Source organism: Coregonus clupeaformis, chromosome 12 (genome assembly GCF_020615455.1).
Source record: "Coregonus clupeaformis isolate EN_2021a chromosome 12, ASM2061545v1, whole genome shotgun sequence".
Taxonomy (NCBI): domain Eukaryota; kingdom Metazoa; phylum Chordata; class Actinopteri; order Salmoniformes; family Salmonidae; genus Coregonus; species Coregonus clupeaformis.
In genome coordinates, this window is record NC_059203.1 from 48,502,922 (window position 1) to 48,521,051 (window position 18,130).

At 44.9% G+C, this 18,130-nt stretch overlaps 1 long non-coding RNA gene across 1 annotated transcript; it reads right to left on the reverse strand.

Moving 5' to 3' along the window:
• Positions 1-418: 418 nt before the first annotated feature.
• On the reverse strand, positions 419-2,429 carry LOC121578709. Its single transcript, XR_006002814.2, has 3 exons — positions 2,179-2,429; positions 1,880-1,933; positions 419-1,271 (listed from the first exon to the last, which is right to left on the reverse strand). It is a non-coding gene; the product is annotated as an uncharacterized LOC121578709 (long non-coding RNA).
• Between the last annotated feature and the right edge of the window lie 15,701 nt (positions 2,430-18,130).

The following is an 18,130-nucleotide window of genomic DNA, read 5'->3' on the forward strand; positions in this document are numbered from 1 at the left end:
ATGAGTGATGAGAGGATGTTTCAGACATAATTATGCACTATAGCTGTATTTTTACATTTTTGCGCCGGGAGAGTTCAACCAATGACATCATTGGTTCATTGAGCCTGCTGTCTGTTCAAAATATTTGCGTGCTTCTCATTAGGAACACAACTGGATAAGTGTTTTGATGTTGATGGCGGAGAGTAAAGGAATGACTTTGGCTTGATGACTCATTAGTCCTGGAGTAACTATACCTGTGTGTTGTAGCTAGCTAGCTAGCTAACGTGTGTCTGTGAGATGTCTCATTCTACACCATGCAGCTACAGTAGGAATGCAGACAGTACACAACGATTGCCCATGAATGTGTAATAGCATTTTTGTCTTTCTCTCACAGACAATACTGCTTGGATACAAAGAAGTTGATGTGAAAGGTCTCATAACAACAATCTCCCCTTGTATCAGTGATTCCGAACACCTCACTGCACCACCCAAACACACCATATGCAAGTATTCCCTTTGTAGAACTGTAGTATTTATTATAGGCGTTAGTAGTATATTTTTATTCTACTGTATATGTCATACATTGCCATAACTGTTCCTGGATACTGCGGTGTAAACTCACCCCGGTTTCCAGAGCAAATAAAATATGTATTGAATGCAAGCCATGTCTACTTATTTGCTATATTGACAGACTAATCTACTGTTTTATTAATACATGTTTACTTGCCAACAAATTAAAGTTTAAATGATAAACCAACTCCCAGTATCATTTGTTTTAGCAGTAAGACTGAAGCTAGTTTATCCAAATACATTTCATGAATATCTCAATGAATTGACCAAGAAGTCAACATGTTATTGTTTTCTGATGCAGCTGGAATCATTTAGTCACTTGTCAGTACACTTGTCATTTTTAAAAATATAGAACTATATTATATACATATGTACAACAGCTAGCAATATCTATACCACAATGCAGTTTTGAGCATACTAGGCATTCTATATTTTACTACAACATCAGTCTAACTGAATATGGATGTTGTGTTGGTTCCAGAATGTTCTTCAGCTTCTGAACCTCTTCTTGTGTTGGGCAATGCCAGCTGGTTTATCAGGCTTTGGCACTGTGACGATGTTGGCATGGATGTTGGATTTGGGGAGTTGTGACTCTGGCTCCTTGTAGACAGCCATCTGGTCCTTTCTGCACTCCACAGCCAGGTGGGCAAGTCTCTCGTACACTTTCTTCACCACCCACTGCTTCAACCTCTTGCAGAAGATTTGTTTGTATTGCAAATCTCCTGGAAAGAAATGAAGACTGATCATGAGGATGTGTAACCATACAATAAACCATGTTCATCTGTAAAAAAAAAAAAGAAGGTGTTTTGTTACACTCAGAGTCAATGATGGGGCATTGAGATGGGCTGTTAGCAAAGATGTGAAAAGTTAGAAGGGGGCTTGACTTGTAGACAGTCTAGTCGTGTATTGTTGTGTATGAACACCTACAGTTGTGCTGTAGAGTATACAAACAGCCCCTCTCCCCCATGCCGAAGAACTGACTTCAATGGTGTGAAAAGTTTGAGGAGCACTCTTGTAGACAGGTTAGTGTATTGGTGATTTTTTGCATACTAACCTTCACACACAATACCCCAACAGACACCAGTCAGTGACCCACATCATCCACTCTTTACTAATACCTCCTTTTCTCCAATTTAGACTTCAAGCCTTGCATGAACAATTAACTAAGCCTCCATAATACAGAGAAAACTACAATAGAAGTTGTATTCTACTTGTAAACCAACTATGACAACAAGACACCATGTTTATGCCTAGTTCTATATTTACTTGCTCATCATGAAGTCTTGGAAAGATTTAGTAGATTTTAGTATGATTTTAGAAGGTGACTTACGCTAGTTCCTGGTGCTGAGCTTGATGTTGATGCCTCTGCAGATGGGATCGAACTCTATATAGAACACAGTCATGTTAAACTCTGCGGTAGTTAGTTAGCTAGCTAACGGTTAGCTAATGTAACCTAACGAAGCTAATGTTCGCTTGTAAAGTTACAAATCCCATCGCCAGATAGCAGCTGGCTATTTACATTGATATGCTTTGGAATGTCTAGACAGCATATTATGAAAGCCAGCTATCTAGATTTTGGTTTAGATAAACAAATATAGTTTGCTAGCTAGGTAACGTTAGCTACCTTACCTCAGCTTGTCCTCTTTTCTGCTGCGCTGATGTTGGCTGATCGGATGCCTTCCTCTTTGAAGTGAAGGGGAACATCTATGGAATAGCATCACTTTTCAACTTTCGGCGACATGGCAACCCCATCAGTTGAGACTTCAGTTCCGTTCCGAAATCCTCTGGCTGAAAGTGCTGGTTATGAACACAGACATTTTGATACTGTATTTCTCACATCAATTGGATAAACCTCCACGGGGCCATTCTCCACGTCCTGAAATTGCTATGAATTCTGAATACTGTGGTTTGCTTTCAACCAGGAAATGTACAGTGCCTTGCAAAAGTATTCATCCGCCTTGGCATTTTTACTATTTTGTTGCATTACAACCTGTAATTTAAATGTATTTTGGGGGGATTTGTATCATTTGATTTACACAACATGCCTACCACTTTGAAGTGGCAAAATATGTTTTGTTGTGAAACAAACAAGAAATAAAACAAAAAAACTTGAGTTTGCATAACGATTCACCCCCCCAAAGTCCCTTTGCAGCAATTACAGCTGCAAGTCTCTTGGGGTGTGTCTCTATAAACTAGGCACATCTAGCCACTGGGATTTATGCCCATTCTTCAAGACAAAACTGCTCCAGCTCCTTCAAGTTGGATGGGTTCCGCTGCTGTACAGAAATCTTTAAGTCATACCACAGATTCTCAATTGGATTGAGGTCTGGGCTTTGACTAGGCCATTCCAAGACATTTAAATGTTTCCCCTTAAACCACTCAAGTGTTGCTTTAGCAGTATGCTTAGGGTCATTGTCCTGCTGGAAGGTGAACCTCCGTCCCAGTCTCAAATCTCTGGAAGACTGGGACAGAGGTTCACCAGCATACTCCTTGAATCCGCACTCCTCTCTCCTTATCGCCTTCTCAAAACCCATTGGAGGAGAAGCTCATCAATTGAGATTTTCCTTTTGTTGCACACATTTGTTACTCACTAAGATTCAAAATATAGACTATAATAGAATACAATTTTATTGTCCTTGTTATGCCAGTAAAGTACATGTGTAATAAATAATGTCTGGAAACTTTCCAAATGTCAACAAAACAAAATATGTTAGAGAAGGTGGGATCTTTTTGTATCTATAAAATTAATTGTGCGAGAAATGGCGGTGGAAACACATTTATGGGCAAATATTGATATAATAAGCATCATATCGAAGTATACTTGGAGTCACACGATGACATGTTGTATGGTCCTCCCACTACGACTATATGCAGTTTATTAGGCTACAGATTAAATAATGGGCGGCAGGCAGCTTAGTGGTTAAGAGCGTTGTGCTAGTAGCCGAAAGGTCGCTGGTTCTAATCCCCGAGCCGACTAGGTGAAAAATCTGTTTATGTGCCCTTGAGCAAGGCACTTAACCCTAATTGCTCCTGTTAGTCGCTCTGGATAGGAGCGTCTGCTAAATGACTAAAATGTAAATCTTATGATGAAGTTCACAAGGTGGTGAACGTGCACGGTGACGAGCTTGATGCTCCTTTCCAATAAATATCGAGGGTCTTATTCTGGTGACATGATGATCGATTCTTGGATGCCGTTAATCTCGCTCTTTTGTCCATAATAATCTCATCATGTATCTGCGAGCTATTGGCTAGAGTGCACATGCCAAGACCAGACTGGGCACATTCACAACGCAACATACAGTGAGGGAAAAAAGTATTTGATCCCCTGCTGATTTTGTACGTTTGCCCACTGACAAAGAAATGATCAGTCTATAATTTTAATGGTAGTTTATTTGAACAGTGAGAGACAGAATAACAACAAAAAAATCCAGAAAAACGCATGTCAAAAATGTTATGAATTGATTTGCATTTTAAATGAGGGAAATAAGTATTTGACCCCCTCTCAATCAGAAAGATTTCTGGCTCCCACGTGTCTTTTATGCAGGTAACGAGCTGAGTTTAGGAGCACACTCTTAAAGGGAGTGCTCCTAATCTCAGTTTGTTACCTGTATAAAAGACACCTGTCCACAGAAGCAATCAATCAATCAGATTCCAAACTCTCCACCATGGCCAAGACCAAAGAGCTCTCCAAGGATGTCAGGGACAAGATTGTAGACCTACACGAGGCTGGAATGGGCTACAAGACCATCGCCAAGCAGCTTGGTGAGAAGGTGACAACAGTTGGTGCGATTATTTGCAAATGGAAGAAACAAAAAAGAACTGTCAATCTCCCTCGGCCTGGGGCTCCATGCAAGATCTCACCTCGTGGAGTTGCAATGATCATGAGAACGGTGAGGAATCAGCCCAGGACTACACAGGAGGATCTTGTCAATGATCTCAATGCAGCTGGGACCATAGTCACCAAGAAAACAATTGGTAACACACTACGCCGTGAAGGACTGAAATCCTGCAGCGCCCGCAAGGTCCCCCTGCTCAAGAAAGCACATATACAGGGCCGTCTGAAGTTTGCCAATGAACATCTGAATGATTCAGAGGAGAACTGGGTGAAAGTGTTGTGGTCAGATGAGACCAAAATCGAGCTCTTTGGCATCAACTCCACTCGCCGTGTTTAGAGGAGGAGGAATGCTGCCTATGACCCCAAGAACACCATCCCCACCGTCAAACATGGAGGTGGAAACATTATGCTTTGGGGGTGTTTTTCTGCTTAGGGGACAGGACAACTTCACCGCATCAAAGGGACGATGGACGGGGCTAGGTGAGAACCTCCTTCCCTCAGCCAGGGCATTGAAAATGGGTCGTGGATGGGTATTCCAGCATGAAAATGACCCAAAACACACAGCCAAGGCAACAAAGGAGTGGCTCAAGAAGAAGCACATTAAGGTCCTGGAGTGGCCTAGCCAGTCTCCAGACCTTAATACCATAGAAAATCTGTGGAGGGAGCTGAAGCTTCGAGTTGCCAAACGTCAGCCTTGAAACCTTAATGACTTGGAGAAGATCTGCAAAGAGGAGTGTGTCACGAACGTTGAGAGACGGGTTGGACCAAGGTGCAGCGTGAAAAGCGTACATGTTTATTCACCCAAATAAACTTACAAACAAAACAAGACACAACGTGACGTCCTCCGTCTATACACATACAAGCCTACACGGAACAAGATCCCACAAACATAGTAGGCAACTGGGCTACCTAAGTATGATCCCCAATCAGAGACAATGAGCGACAGCTGTCTCTGATTGGGAATCACACCGGCCAAACATAGAAACACAACTCTAGATCCTAATCATAGAAAACATAGATTCACACATCCTGACTCCACAAACAAGAGTTCCATACATCAGGGCGTGACAGTACCCCCCCAAAGGTGCGGACTCTGACCACACAAACCTAACATAACGGGGTAGGGTCTGGGTGGGCATTCCGCCTCGGAGGCGGATCTGGCTCCGGGCGTGACAACCTTTTCCTCTCCGCCTCCCTGTTTGCACCCCTGGTCTGGTCTGGACCTCGGTGCAATGCTTGCCCTCTCCTTCCTCCTGCGATGCACCAAGCCCTGTCTGGACCCTGGTGTGGGAGACCCCGAACCTGGAGAGGGGCTGACGTCTGGGTCTGGACTGGAGCCGTTGACCGGAGCTGAACTGGACCCCGGTGGAGCGGACTGCTCTGACTCCGGAGTGGAACCGCTGATCAGGGCTGGATTGGGCACCGGTGGAGCGGACTGCTCTGGCTCCGGAGTGGAGCCGCTGACTGGAACTGGACTAGAAACCGGTGGAGCGGACTGCTCTGGCTCCGGAGTAGAGCAGCTGACCGGTGCTGGACCAGGCCCCGGTGGAACGGGCACGGGCCATGCCGGACTGGGAACACGCACCACTGGCTTGGTGCGAGGAGCAGGCACGGGCCATACCAGACTGGGAACACGCACCACTGGCTTGGTGCGAGATGCAGGCACGGGCCGGGCCGGACTGGAGACACGCACCACTGGCCTGGTGCGGGGAGCAGGTACGGGGCATACCGGGCTGGCGACACGCACCACTGGTTTGGTGCGAGGAGCAGGGACGGGCTGTACTGGACTGGGAACACGCACCACTGGCTTGGTGCGGGGAGCAGGTACGGGGCGTACCGGGCTGGCGACACGCACCACTAGTTTGGTGCGCGGAGCAGGGACGGGCCGTACTGGACTGGGAACACGCACCACTGGCTTGGTGCGGGGAGCAGGTACGGGCGTGACCGGGCTGGCGACACGCACCACTAGTTTGGTGCGAGGAGCAGGGACGGGCCGTACTGGACTGGGAACACGCACCACTGGCTTGGTGCGGGGAGCAGGTACGGAGCGTACCGGGCTGGCAACACGCACCACTGGTTTGGTGCGAGGAGCAGGGACGGGCTGTACTGGACTGGGAACACGCACCACTGGCTTGGTGCGGGGAGCAGGTACGGGGCGTACCGGGCTGGCGACACGCACCACTAGTTTGGTGCGCGGAGCAGGGACGGGCCGTACTGGACTGGGAACACGCACCACTGGCTTGGTGCGGGGAGCAGGTACGGGGCGTACCGGGCTGGCGACACGCACCACTAGTTTGGTGCGAGGAGCAGGGACGGGCCGTACTGGACTGGGAACACGCACCACTGGCTTGGTGCGGGGAGCAGGTACGGAGCGTACCGGGCTGGCAACACGCACCACTGGTTTGGTGCGAGGAGCAGGTACGGGCCGTACCGGACTGGAGACACGCACCACTGGTTTGGTGTGGGGAGCAGGCACGGGCCGTACCGGACTGGGAACACGCACCACTGGCTTGGTGCGAGTAGCAGGCACGAGGCGTACCGGACTGGGAACCGGCGCTGGAGGTCTACGACTGTACCAGTCCTTTACTCTCTGCGCCCAATCCTCCTCCAGTGAGGACTGCTCCTTGAGCCCCCAAGAGTGCAGTGGTCGGGGCTCTTCTCTATCGATCCCCGACCACCCTTTTAGCCCCCTCCAATTTTTTTATTGGGGCTATCTCTCGGGCTTCCTCCACGGTCGACACCTTCTGTGTTGCCGTTGCTCCTCTCTATTCCGGGCCTCCTCTGTCTCCTCCCAGGGACGGCGATCCATCCCAGCCTGGATCTCCTCCCATGTCCAAGATCCCTTACCGTCCAGGATCTCCTCCCATGTCCAGGATGTCTGCTCCTGGGCACGCTGCTTGGTCCATTGTTGGTGGGATCTTCTGTCACGAACGTTGAGAGACGGGTCGGACTCCACAAACAAGAGTTCCATACGTCAGGGCGTGACAGAGTAGGACAAAATCCCTCCTGAGATGTTTGCAAACCTGGTGGCCAACTACAAGAAACATCTGACCTCTGTTATTGTCAACAAGGGTTTTGCCACCAAGTACTAAGTCATGTTTTGCAGAGGGGTCAAATACTTATTTCCCTCATTAAAATGCAAATCAATTTATAACATTTTTGAAATGCGTTTTTCTGGATTTTTTTGTTGTTATTCTGTCTCTCACTGTTCAAATAAACCTACCATTAAAATTATAGACTGATCATGTATTTGTCAGTGGGCAAACGTACAAAATCAGCAGGGGATCAAATACTTTTTTCCCTCACTGTATTGTGTGACAAAACGATCAGTAGAGTGGAAACCCATTTAACCCATGGAAACCCATTTAACTTGTATTTTTTATTCGGTACATGGGAATTTAACCGCAAAAGTTATTTTTATGTGGACTACGTCACCACACACAGCCTTTTATCCGCAACAAGTCGATTTGATGGAAACATAATTGTTGGTTTTATGCAGATTCTTGAATATTCGCATGAAAATCTGTCGCCAATTGGATGTAAACGTAACAGTCACACAATTATTATACCTTTTTATTTGGGGGGGGGGGATTCAGTCAGTGTCTCAACTTACTGAAGGTTAGAATAGTAGAATACTAGCGATATGCATCTTTCCCTTTCAAGAAAATTCTATATGTATCTACACTGAACAAAAATATAAACGCAGCATGTAAAGTATTGGGCTCATGTTTCATGAGCTTAAATAAAAATCCCAGAAAATATCCATATGCACAAAAAGCTTATTTCTCTAAAAGTTTGTGAGCATTTCTCCTTTGCCAAGATAATCCATCCACCTGACAGGTGTGGCATATCAAGAAGCTGATTAAACAGCATGATCATTACACAGGTGCACCTTGTGATGGGGACAATAAAAGGCCACTTTAAAATGTTCCGTTTTGTCACACGACACAATGCCACAGATGTCTCAAGTTTTGAGGGAGTGTGCAATTGGCATGCTGACTGTAGGAATGTCCACCAGAGTTTAATGTTAATTTCTCTACCATAAGCTGCCTACAAAACTGAGGAGTATTTCTGTTTGTAATTAAGCCATTTTATGGTGAAAAACTCATTCTGATTGGCTCCCCAGTGGGTGGGCCTATGCCCTCCCAGGCCCACCCATTGCTGCACCCCTGCCCAGTCATGTGAAATCCATAGATTTGGGCCTAATTCATTTATTTCAATTGACTGATTTCCTTATATGAACTGTAACTCAGTACAATCTTTGAAATTGTTGCATGTTGAGTTTATATTTTTGTTCAGTATAGATACATGGGTTCCGATACGATACAGGAATTACAGTGGGGAGAACAAGTATTTGATACACTGCCGATTTTGCAGGTTTTCCTACTTACAAAGCATGTAGAGGTCTGTAATTTTTATCATAGGTACACTTCAACTGTGAGAGACGGAATCTAAAACAAAAATCCAGAAAATCACATTGTATGATTTTTAAGTAATTCATTTGCATTTTATTGCATGACATAAGTATTTGATACATCAGAAAAGCAGAACTTAATATTTGGTACAGAAACCTTTGTTTGCAATTACAGAGATCATACGTTTCCTGTAGGTCTTGACCAGGTTTGCACACACTGCAGCAGGGATTTTGGCCCACTCCTCCATACAGACCTTCTCCAGATCCTTCAGGTTTCGAGGCTGTCGCTGGGCAATACGGACTTTCAGCTCCCTCCAAAGATGTTCTATTGGGTTCAGGTCTGGAGACTGGCTAGGCCACTCCAGGACCTTGAGATGCTTCTTATGGAGCCACTCCTTAGTTGCCCTGGCTGTGTGTTTCGGGTCGTTGTCATGCTGGAAGACCCAGCCAGGACCCATCTTCAATGCTCTTACTGAGGGAAGGAGGTTGTTGGCCAGGATCTTGCGATACATGGTCCCATCCATCCTCCCCTCAATGCGGTGCAGTCGTCCTGTCCCCTTTGCAGAAAAGCATCCCCAAAGAATGATGTTTCCACCTCCATGCTTCACGGTTGGGATGGTGTTCTTGGGGTTGTACTCATCCTTCTTCTTCCTCCAAACACGGCGAGTGGAGTTTAGACCAAAAAGCTCAATTTTTGTCTCATCAGACCACATGACCTTCTCCCATTCCTCCTCTGGATCATCCAAATGGTCATTGGCAAACTTCAGATGGGCCTGGACATGCGCTGGCTTGAGCAGGGGGGACCTTGCGTGGCGCTGCAGGATTTTAATCCATGACGGCGTAGTGTGTTACTAATGGTTTTCTTTGAGACTGTGGTCCCAGCTCTCTTCAGGTCATTGACCAGGTCCTGCCGTGTAGTTCTGGGCTGATCCCTCACCTTCCTCATGATCATTGATGCCCCACGAGGTGAGATCTTGCATGGAGCCCCAGACCGAGGGTGATTGACCGTCATCTTGAACTTCTTCTATTTTCTAATAATTGCGCCAACAGTTGTTGGCTTCTCACCAAGCTGCTTGCCTATTGTCCTGTAGCCCATCCCAGCCTTGTGCAGGTCTACAATTTTATCCCTGATGTCCTTACACAGCTCTCTGGTCTTGGCCATTGTGGAGAGGTTGGAGTCTGTTTGATTGAGTGTGTGGACAGGTGTCTTTTATACAGGTAACGAGTTCAAACAGGTGCAGTTAATACAGGTAATGAGTGGAGAACAGGAGGGCTTCTTAAAGAAAAACTAACAGGTCTGTGAGAGCCGGAATTCTTACTGGTTGGTAGGTGATCAAATACTTATGTCATGCAATAAAATGCAAATTATTTACTTAAAAATCATACAATGTGATTTTCTGGATTTTTGTTTTAGATTCCGTCTCTCACAGTTGAAGTGTACCTATGATAAAAATTACAGACCTCTACATGCTTTGTAAGTAGGAAAACCTGCAAAACCGGCAGTGTATCAAATACTTGTTCTCCCCACTGTATATGATTTAGTTTGAAAGGATTCGGTGCAATTCGGTTTGATTAGAGGAACGGATCGATGCGATTCGGTTAGATGCGATATGATTCAATGCACTAACATTTGTTGCATAAACACACTAATTTCCATAAAAAATTAAAATCTTCTGCTGATGGAGCTCATGAGCTGGGCCTCTCTGAGCGGTCGTCACTAGTTAACATAGCCACAAAGTGATTAACCCCTCCTATTTCTACAATTTATCTTAAAATCGTATTTTAAACCTAACCTCACACTGCTAACCTTATGCCTAACCCTAACCTTAAATGAACACCAAAATGCGTAATTTTATCTTCATGAATTTTTACAATTGCACATTTTGCCTATGGTAACTAGTGGAAGCTGGATCTGTCTGAGCAGACGTGTATTTGTGTGTGTGTGTGTAAATGTGTGTATATGGTGTATGTAGACAACTGAGCTGAGCTGAGCCATTTTTGCAGATTAAAAGTACAAGTAATGTGTCAATATTTATCTTAAAAACGTGCTATGAATATATAGCACAAGTTTGGATTTCACCCAGTCTCATAATTGAATGGTTTAGACGGTTTGGGAGTTTTGACAGACTCGGAGTGAGGTTCTCTTCTTCTCCCATTTTGACTATGCAGTGCTTGTAGCAAAGGTGATTGCTGTCCTTGTTGTGAAATGATAAATTTAACCCTGTACTGTATATTTAAAAATGACCATATATACTTAGTTTCAAGCAAAACTAAATACAATCTAATGTAAGCCCCGATCAGCATGTAGCCTACCTATAGCATGTAGCCTACCTATGACGAGACGCCAGATGAGAGTTGTCTCCGGTGGTAGCTTAGGCCACTTGTATTCCGGTAAAACACAATTTCCAACAGTGATAAAAATAACCTAGCAAATTATGTTGGTTGCCATTCAACTAATAAAGCCTAATTTTGCACAAGCCATTTTACAAACATTTGAAAGCTTGTAGTAATGCTGGTCGAATTACCGACCGGTGGGCCCCCATTGTTTTGTTTTCAATCTCACTCAGATATCATATAAAAATGGCATAAGTCAGGGCACAATATGTAGAATTGCAGGAAATTAGCTTAAAAAATGGAAACATTTCTCTTCACCCAATTCGGAAAGTATTCAGACCCCTTGACTTTTTCCAAATGTTGTTACATTACAGCCTTATTCTAAAATGGATTAAATAGTTTTTCCCCTCATTAATCTACAAACAATACCCCATAATGACAAAGCAAAAACAGGTTTTTATAACTTTTTGCAAATGTATTAAAAATAAAATACTGAAATACCTTATTTACACAGGAATTCAGTCCTTTGCTATGAGACTTGAAATTGAGTTCCGGTGCATCCTGTTTCCAATGATGATCCTTGAGCTGTTTCTACAAATTGATTGGAGTCCACCTGTGGTAAATTCAATTGATTGGACATGAATGGCACACACCTGTCTATATAAGGTCCCACAGTTGACAATGCATGTCAGAGCAAAAACCAAGCCATGAGGTCGAAGGAATTGTCCGTAGAGCTCCGAGACAGGATTGTGGCGAGGCACAGATCTCGGGAAGGGTACCAAAAAAATCCCCAACAACACAGTGGCCTCAATCATTCTTAAATGGAAGAAGTTTGGAACCACCAAGACTCTTCCTAGAGCTGACTGCTCAAACTGAGCAATCGGGGCCTTGGTAAGGGAGGTCACTCTGACAGAGCTCCAGAGTTCCTCTGTGGAGATGGGAGAATTTTCCAGAAGGACAACCATCTCTGCAGCACTCCACCAATCAGGCCTTTATGGTAGAGTGGCCAGACAGAAGCCACTCCTCAGTAAAAGGCACATGACAGCCCTCTTGGAGTGCCAAAAGGCACCTAAACGACTCTCAGATCATGCGAAACAAAATTCTCTGGCCTGAACTCTTTGGCCTGAATGCCAAGCGTCACGTCTGGAGAAAACCTGGCACCATCCCTACGGTGAAGCATGGTGGTGGCAGCATCATGCTGTGGGGATGTTTTTCAGCGGCAGGGACTGGGAAACTGGTCAGAATTGAAGGAACGATGGATGGAGCTAAGTACAGGGAAATTCTTGAGGGAAACCTGTTTTCTGTCTTCCAGAGATTTGAGACTGGGACGGAGGTTCACCTTCCAACAGGACAATGACCCTAAGCATACTGCTAAAGCAACACTTGAGTGGTTTAAGGGGAACCTCCGTCCCAGTCTCAAATCTCTGGAAGAAATTTAGAAGAAAATAAACATGCCCCATTCAAAAAATACAGAACTAAGAACCGATATAGCCCCTGGTTCTCCTCAGACTTGACTGCCCTTGACCAGCACAAAAACATCCTGTGGCGTACAGCATTAGCATCAAATAGCCCCCGCGATATGCAACTTTTCAGGGAAGTTAGGAACCAATATACACAAGCAGTCAGGAAAGCAAAGGCTAACTTTTTCAAACAGAAATTTGCATCCTGTAGCACTAACTCCAAAAAGTTTTGGGACACTGTAAAGTCCATGGAGAATAAGAGCACTTCCTCCCAGCTGCCCACTGCACTGAGGCTAGGAAACACTATCACCACCGATAAATCTACAATAATCGAGAATTTCAACAAGGATTTTGCTACAGCTGGCCATGCTTTCCATCTGGCTACCACTAACCCGGCCACCAACTCTGCACCCTCTGCTGCAACTTGCCCATGCCCCCCCCGCTTCTCCTTCACACAAATTCAGACAGCTGATGTTTTGAAAGCGCTGCAAAATCTGGACCCCTACAAATCAGCTGGGCTAGACAATCTGGACCCTTTCTTTCTAAAACTAGCCGCCGAAATTGTCGCAACCCCTATTACTAGTCTGTTCAACCTCTCTTTCATAACGTCTGAGATCCCCAGAGATTGGAAAGCTGCCGCGGTCATCCCCCTCTTCAAAGGGGGTGACACTCTAGATCCAAACTGCTACAGACCTATATCCATCCTGCCCTGCCTTTCGAAAGTATTCGAAAGCCAAGTTAACAAACAGATCATCGACCATTTCGAATACCACCGTACCTTCTCCGCTATGCAATCCGGTTTCGAGCTGGTCACGGGTGCACTTCAGCCACGCTCAAGGTCCTAAACGATATTATAACCGCGATTGATAATAGACAGTACTGTGCAGCCGTCTTCATCGACCTGGCCAAGGCTTTCGACTCTGTCAACCACCGCATTCTTATTGGCAGACTAAATAGCCTTGGTTTCTCAAATGACTGCCTCGCCTGGTTCACCAACTACTTCTCAGATAGAGTTCAGTGTGTCAAATCGGAGGGCCTGTTGTCTGGACCTATGGCAGTCTCTATGGGGGTGCCACAGGGTTCAATTCTTGGGCCGACACTTTTCTCCGTGTATATCAATGATGTCGCTCTTGCTGCTGGTGACTCTCAGATCCACCTCTACGCAGACGACACCATTTTGTATACATCTGGCCCTTCATTGGACACTGTGTTAACAAACCTCCAAAGGAGCTTCAATGCCATACAACAATCCTTCAGTAGCCTTCAACTGCTCTTAAACACTAGTAAAACTAAATGCATGCTTTTCAATCGAACGCTGCTAGCACCCGCCCACCCGACTAGAATCACCACTCTCGACGGGTCTGACCTAGAGTATGTGGACAACTACAAATATCTAGGTGTCTGGTTAGACTGTAAACTCAACTTCCAGACTCACATAAAGAATCTCCAATCCAAAGTTAAATCTAGAATCGGCTTCCTATTTCGCAACAAAGCCTCCTTCACTCATGCTGCCAAACATGCCCTCGTAAAACTGACTATCCTACCGATCCTTGACTTCGGCGATGTCATTTATAAAATAGCCTCCAACACTCTACTCAGCAAATTGGATGTAGTCTATCACAGTGCCATCCGTTTTGTCTCCAAAGCCCCATACACTACCCACCACTGTGACCTGTACGCTCTTGTTGGCTGGTCCTCACTACATGTTCGTCGTCAAACCCACTGGCTCCAGGCCATCTATAAATCACTGCTAGGCAAATCCCCGCCTTATCTTAGCTCATTGGTCAACATAGCAGCACCCACCCGTAGTCTGCGCTCCAGCAGGTATATCTCACTGGTCATTCCCAAAGCCAACACCTCCTTTGGCCGCCATTCCTTCCAGTTCTCTGCTGCCAATGACTGGAACGAATTGCAAAAATCTCTGAAGCTGGAGACTCTTATCTCCCTCAATAACTTTAAGCTTCAGTTGTCAGAGCACCTTACCGATCACTGCACCTGTACACAGCCCATCTGAAATTAGCCCACCCAACTACCTCATCCCTATATTGTTATTTATTTTGCTCTTTTGCACCCCAGTATCTCTATTTGCACATAATCTCTTGCACATCTAGCATTCCAGTGTTAATACTATTGTAATTATTCTGCACTATAGCCTATTTATTGCCTTACCTCCATAACTTGCTACATTTGCACACACTGTATACATATTTTCTGTTGTATTTCTGACTTTATGTTTTTTTTACCCCATATGTAACTCTGTGTTGTTTTTATTGCACTACTTTGCTTTATCTTGGCCAGGTCGCAGTTGTAAATGAGAACCTGTTCTCAACTGGCTTACCTGGTTAAATAAAGGTGAAATAAAAAAATAAAAAAATAAAAAAAAGACAGAAAACAGGTTTCCCTCAAGAATTTCCCTGTACTTAGCTCCATCCATCATTCCTTATTTCTTGTTTGTTTCACCCCCAAAAAATATTTTGCATCTTCAAAGTGGTAGGCATGTTGTGTAAATCAAATGATACAACTTCCCAAAAATAATTCCAGGTTGTGAGGCAAGAAAATAGGAAAAATGCCAAGGGGGGTGAATACTTTTTCAAGCCACTGAATACTGTAGGTTCGAATCAACCGAAGATGATGAACCCTGAAGATGGGACAAAGTACATGACAAGTTGGCCTAGCTGTTCTCAACCCCTACATTGCCCAATCCAAGAACTCACTGAGTTTGAATGAAGACCTAAGTACAGTCGTGGTCAAAAGTTTTGAGAATGACACAAATACACATTTTCACAAAGTCTGCTGCCTCAGTTTTGATGATGGCAATTTGCATATTCTCCAGTATGTCATGAAGAGTGATCAGATGAATTGCAATTAATTTGCCATGAAAATGAAGTTAATCCCCCAAAAACAATTCCACTGCATTTCAGCCCTGCCACAAAAGGACCAGCTGTGATTCTCTCGTTAACACAGGTGAGAGTGTTGATGAGGACAAAGCTGGAGATCACTCTGTCATGCTGATTGAGTTAGAATAACAGACTGGAAGCTTTAAAAGGAGGGTGGTGCTTCTTACCTGCAAGGAAACAGGTGCCGTCATCACTGCTTTGCACAAAAAGGGTTTCACAGGTAAGGATATTGCTGCTAGTAAGATTGCACCTAAATCAACCATTTATCGGATCATCAAGAACTTCAAGGAGAGAGGTTCAATTGTTGTGAAGAAGGCGTCAAGGCGCCCAAGAAAGTCCAGCAAGCGCCAGGACCGTTTCCTCAAGTTGATTCAGCTGCAGGATCGGGGCACCACCAGTGCAGAGCTTGCTCAGGAATGGCAGCAGGCAGGTGTGAGTGCATCTGCATGCACAGTGAGGCGAAGACTTTTGGAGGATGGCCTGGTGTCAAGAAGGGCAGCAAAGAAGCCACTTCTCTCCAGGAAAAACATCAGGGACAGACTGATATTCTGCAAAAGGTACAGAGATTGGACTGCTGAGGACTGGGGTAAAGTCATTTTCTCTGATGATTCCCCTTTCCGATTGTTTGGGGCATCCGGAAAACACCTTGTCCGGAGAAGACAAGGTGAGTGCTACCATCAGTCCTGTGTCATGCCAACAGTAAAGCATCCTGAGACCTTCATGTGTGGGGTTGCTTCTCAGCCAAGAGAGTGGGCTCACTCACAATTTTGCCTAAGAACACAGTCATGAATAAAGAATGGTACCAACACATCCTCCGAGAGCAACTTCTCCCAACCATCCAAGAACAGTTTGGGGACGACCAATGCCTTTTCCAGCATGATGGAGCACCTTGCCATAAGGCAAAAGTGATAACTAAGTGGCTCAGGGAACAAAACATTGAAATTGTGGGTCCATGGCCAGGAATCTCCCCAGACCTTAATCCCATTGAGAACTTGTGGTCGATCCTCAAGAGGCGGGTGGACAAACAAAACCCCCAAAATTTTGACAAACTCCAAGCATTGATTATGGAAGAATGGGCTGCCATCAGTCAGGATGTGGCCCAGAACTTAATTGACAGCATGCCAGGGCGGATTGCAGAGGTCTTGAAAAAGAAGGGTCAACACTGCAAATATTGACTCTTTGCATAAACTTAATGTAATTGTCAATAAAAGCCTTTGACACTTATGGAATACTTGTAATTATACTTCAGTATACCATAGTAACATCTGACAAAAATATATTATAACACTGAAGCAGTGAACTTTGTGAAGACCAATACTTGTGTCATTCTCAAAACTTTTGACCACGACTATACACACACAAACACGTACATGTACACAAAAACGACACCAGCTTTATGTGTTCCTTGTCACCTGTCTTTTTACTCACAGAGTAACAGCCCTGGTGCTCTCTGTCTCTCATTCTATTCTTTATTTTTCTATGCTTGTCCTAATTATGGGTGAGAAGAGTAAACAAATCAGAACTGAGGAGGATTGTTACAGAGCCCCAGGAGGATCACCTGATTCTGTGCTGACTTCTTTCCCCTGGATGCTCTCCTGCCCAAACTGTCCCATTGTGTGTTTCACCGCCTCTGAACCCCCTTATCACAAATAGAGTTGCCCCTGATCATAGATCTAGGATTGTACCCAATCCCAATTTGAACTCCATCTCCCTCTCACTCTTGTCTCTCTCTCCCCACACCCCACACACACAGGCACACAATATCGTTTTTAGATTAGTTGTAGTGATGCTCTTATTTGGTTACATACAGTACCAGTCAAAAGTTTGGACACACCTACTCATTCAAGTGTTTTCCTTTATTTTTATTAATTTCTACATTGTAGAATAATAGTGAAGACATCAGAACTATGAAATAACACATATGGAATCATGTGTTAAACAAATCAAATTATATTTGAGATTTGAGATTCTTCAAAGTAGCCACCCTTTGCCTTGATGACAGCTTTGCACACTCTTGGCATTCTCTCAACCAGCTTTACCTGGAATGCTTTTCCAATAGTCTTGAAGGAGTTCCCACATATGCTGAGCATTTGTTGGCTGCTTTTCCTTCACTCTGCGGTCCAACTCATCCCAAACCATCTCAGTTGGGTTGAGGTCGGGGGATTGTGGAGGCCAGGTCATGTGATGCAGCACTCCATCACTTTCCTTCTTGGTAAAATAGCCCTTACACAGCCTGGAGGTGTGTTGGGTCACTGCCTGTTGAAAAACAAATGATAGTCCCACTAAGCGCAAACCAGATGGGATGGCGTATCGCTGCAGAATGCTGTGGTAGCCATGCTGGTTAAGTGTGCCTTGAATTCTAAATAAATCACAGACAGTGTCACCAGCAAAGCACTCCCACACCATCACCCCTCCTCATCCATGCTTCACGGTGGGAACCACACATGCAGAGATAATCCGTTCAGCTACTCTGCGTCTCACAAAGACACAGCGGTTGGAACCAAAAATCTCACATTTGGACTCATCAGACCAAAGGACAGATATCCACCGGTCTAATGTCCATTGCTCGTGTTTCTTGGCCCAAGCAAGTCTCTTCTTATTATTTGAGTCCTTTAGTAGTGGTGTCTTTGCAGCAATTCGA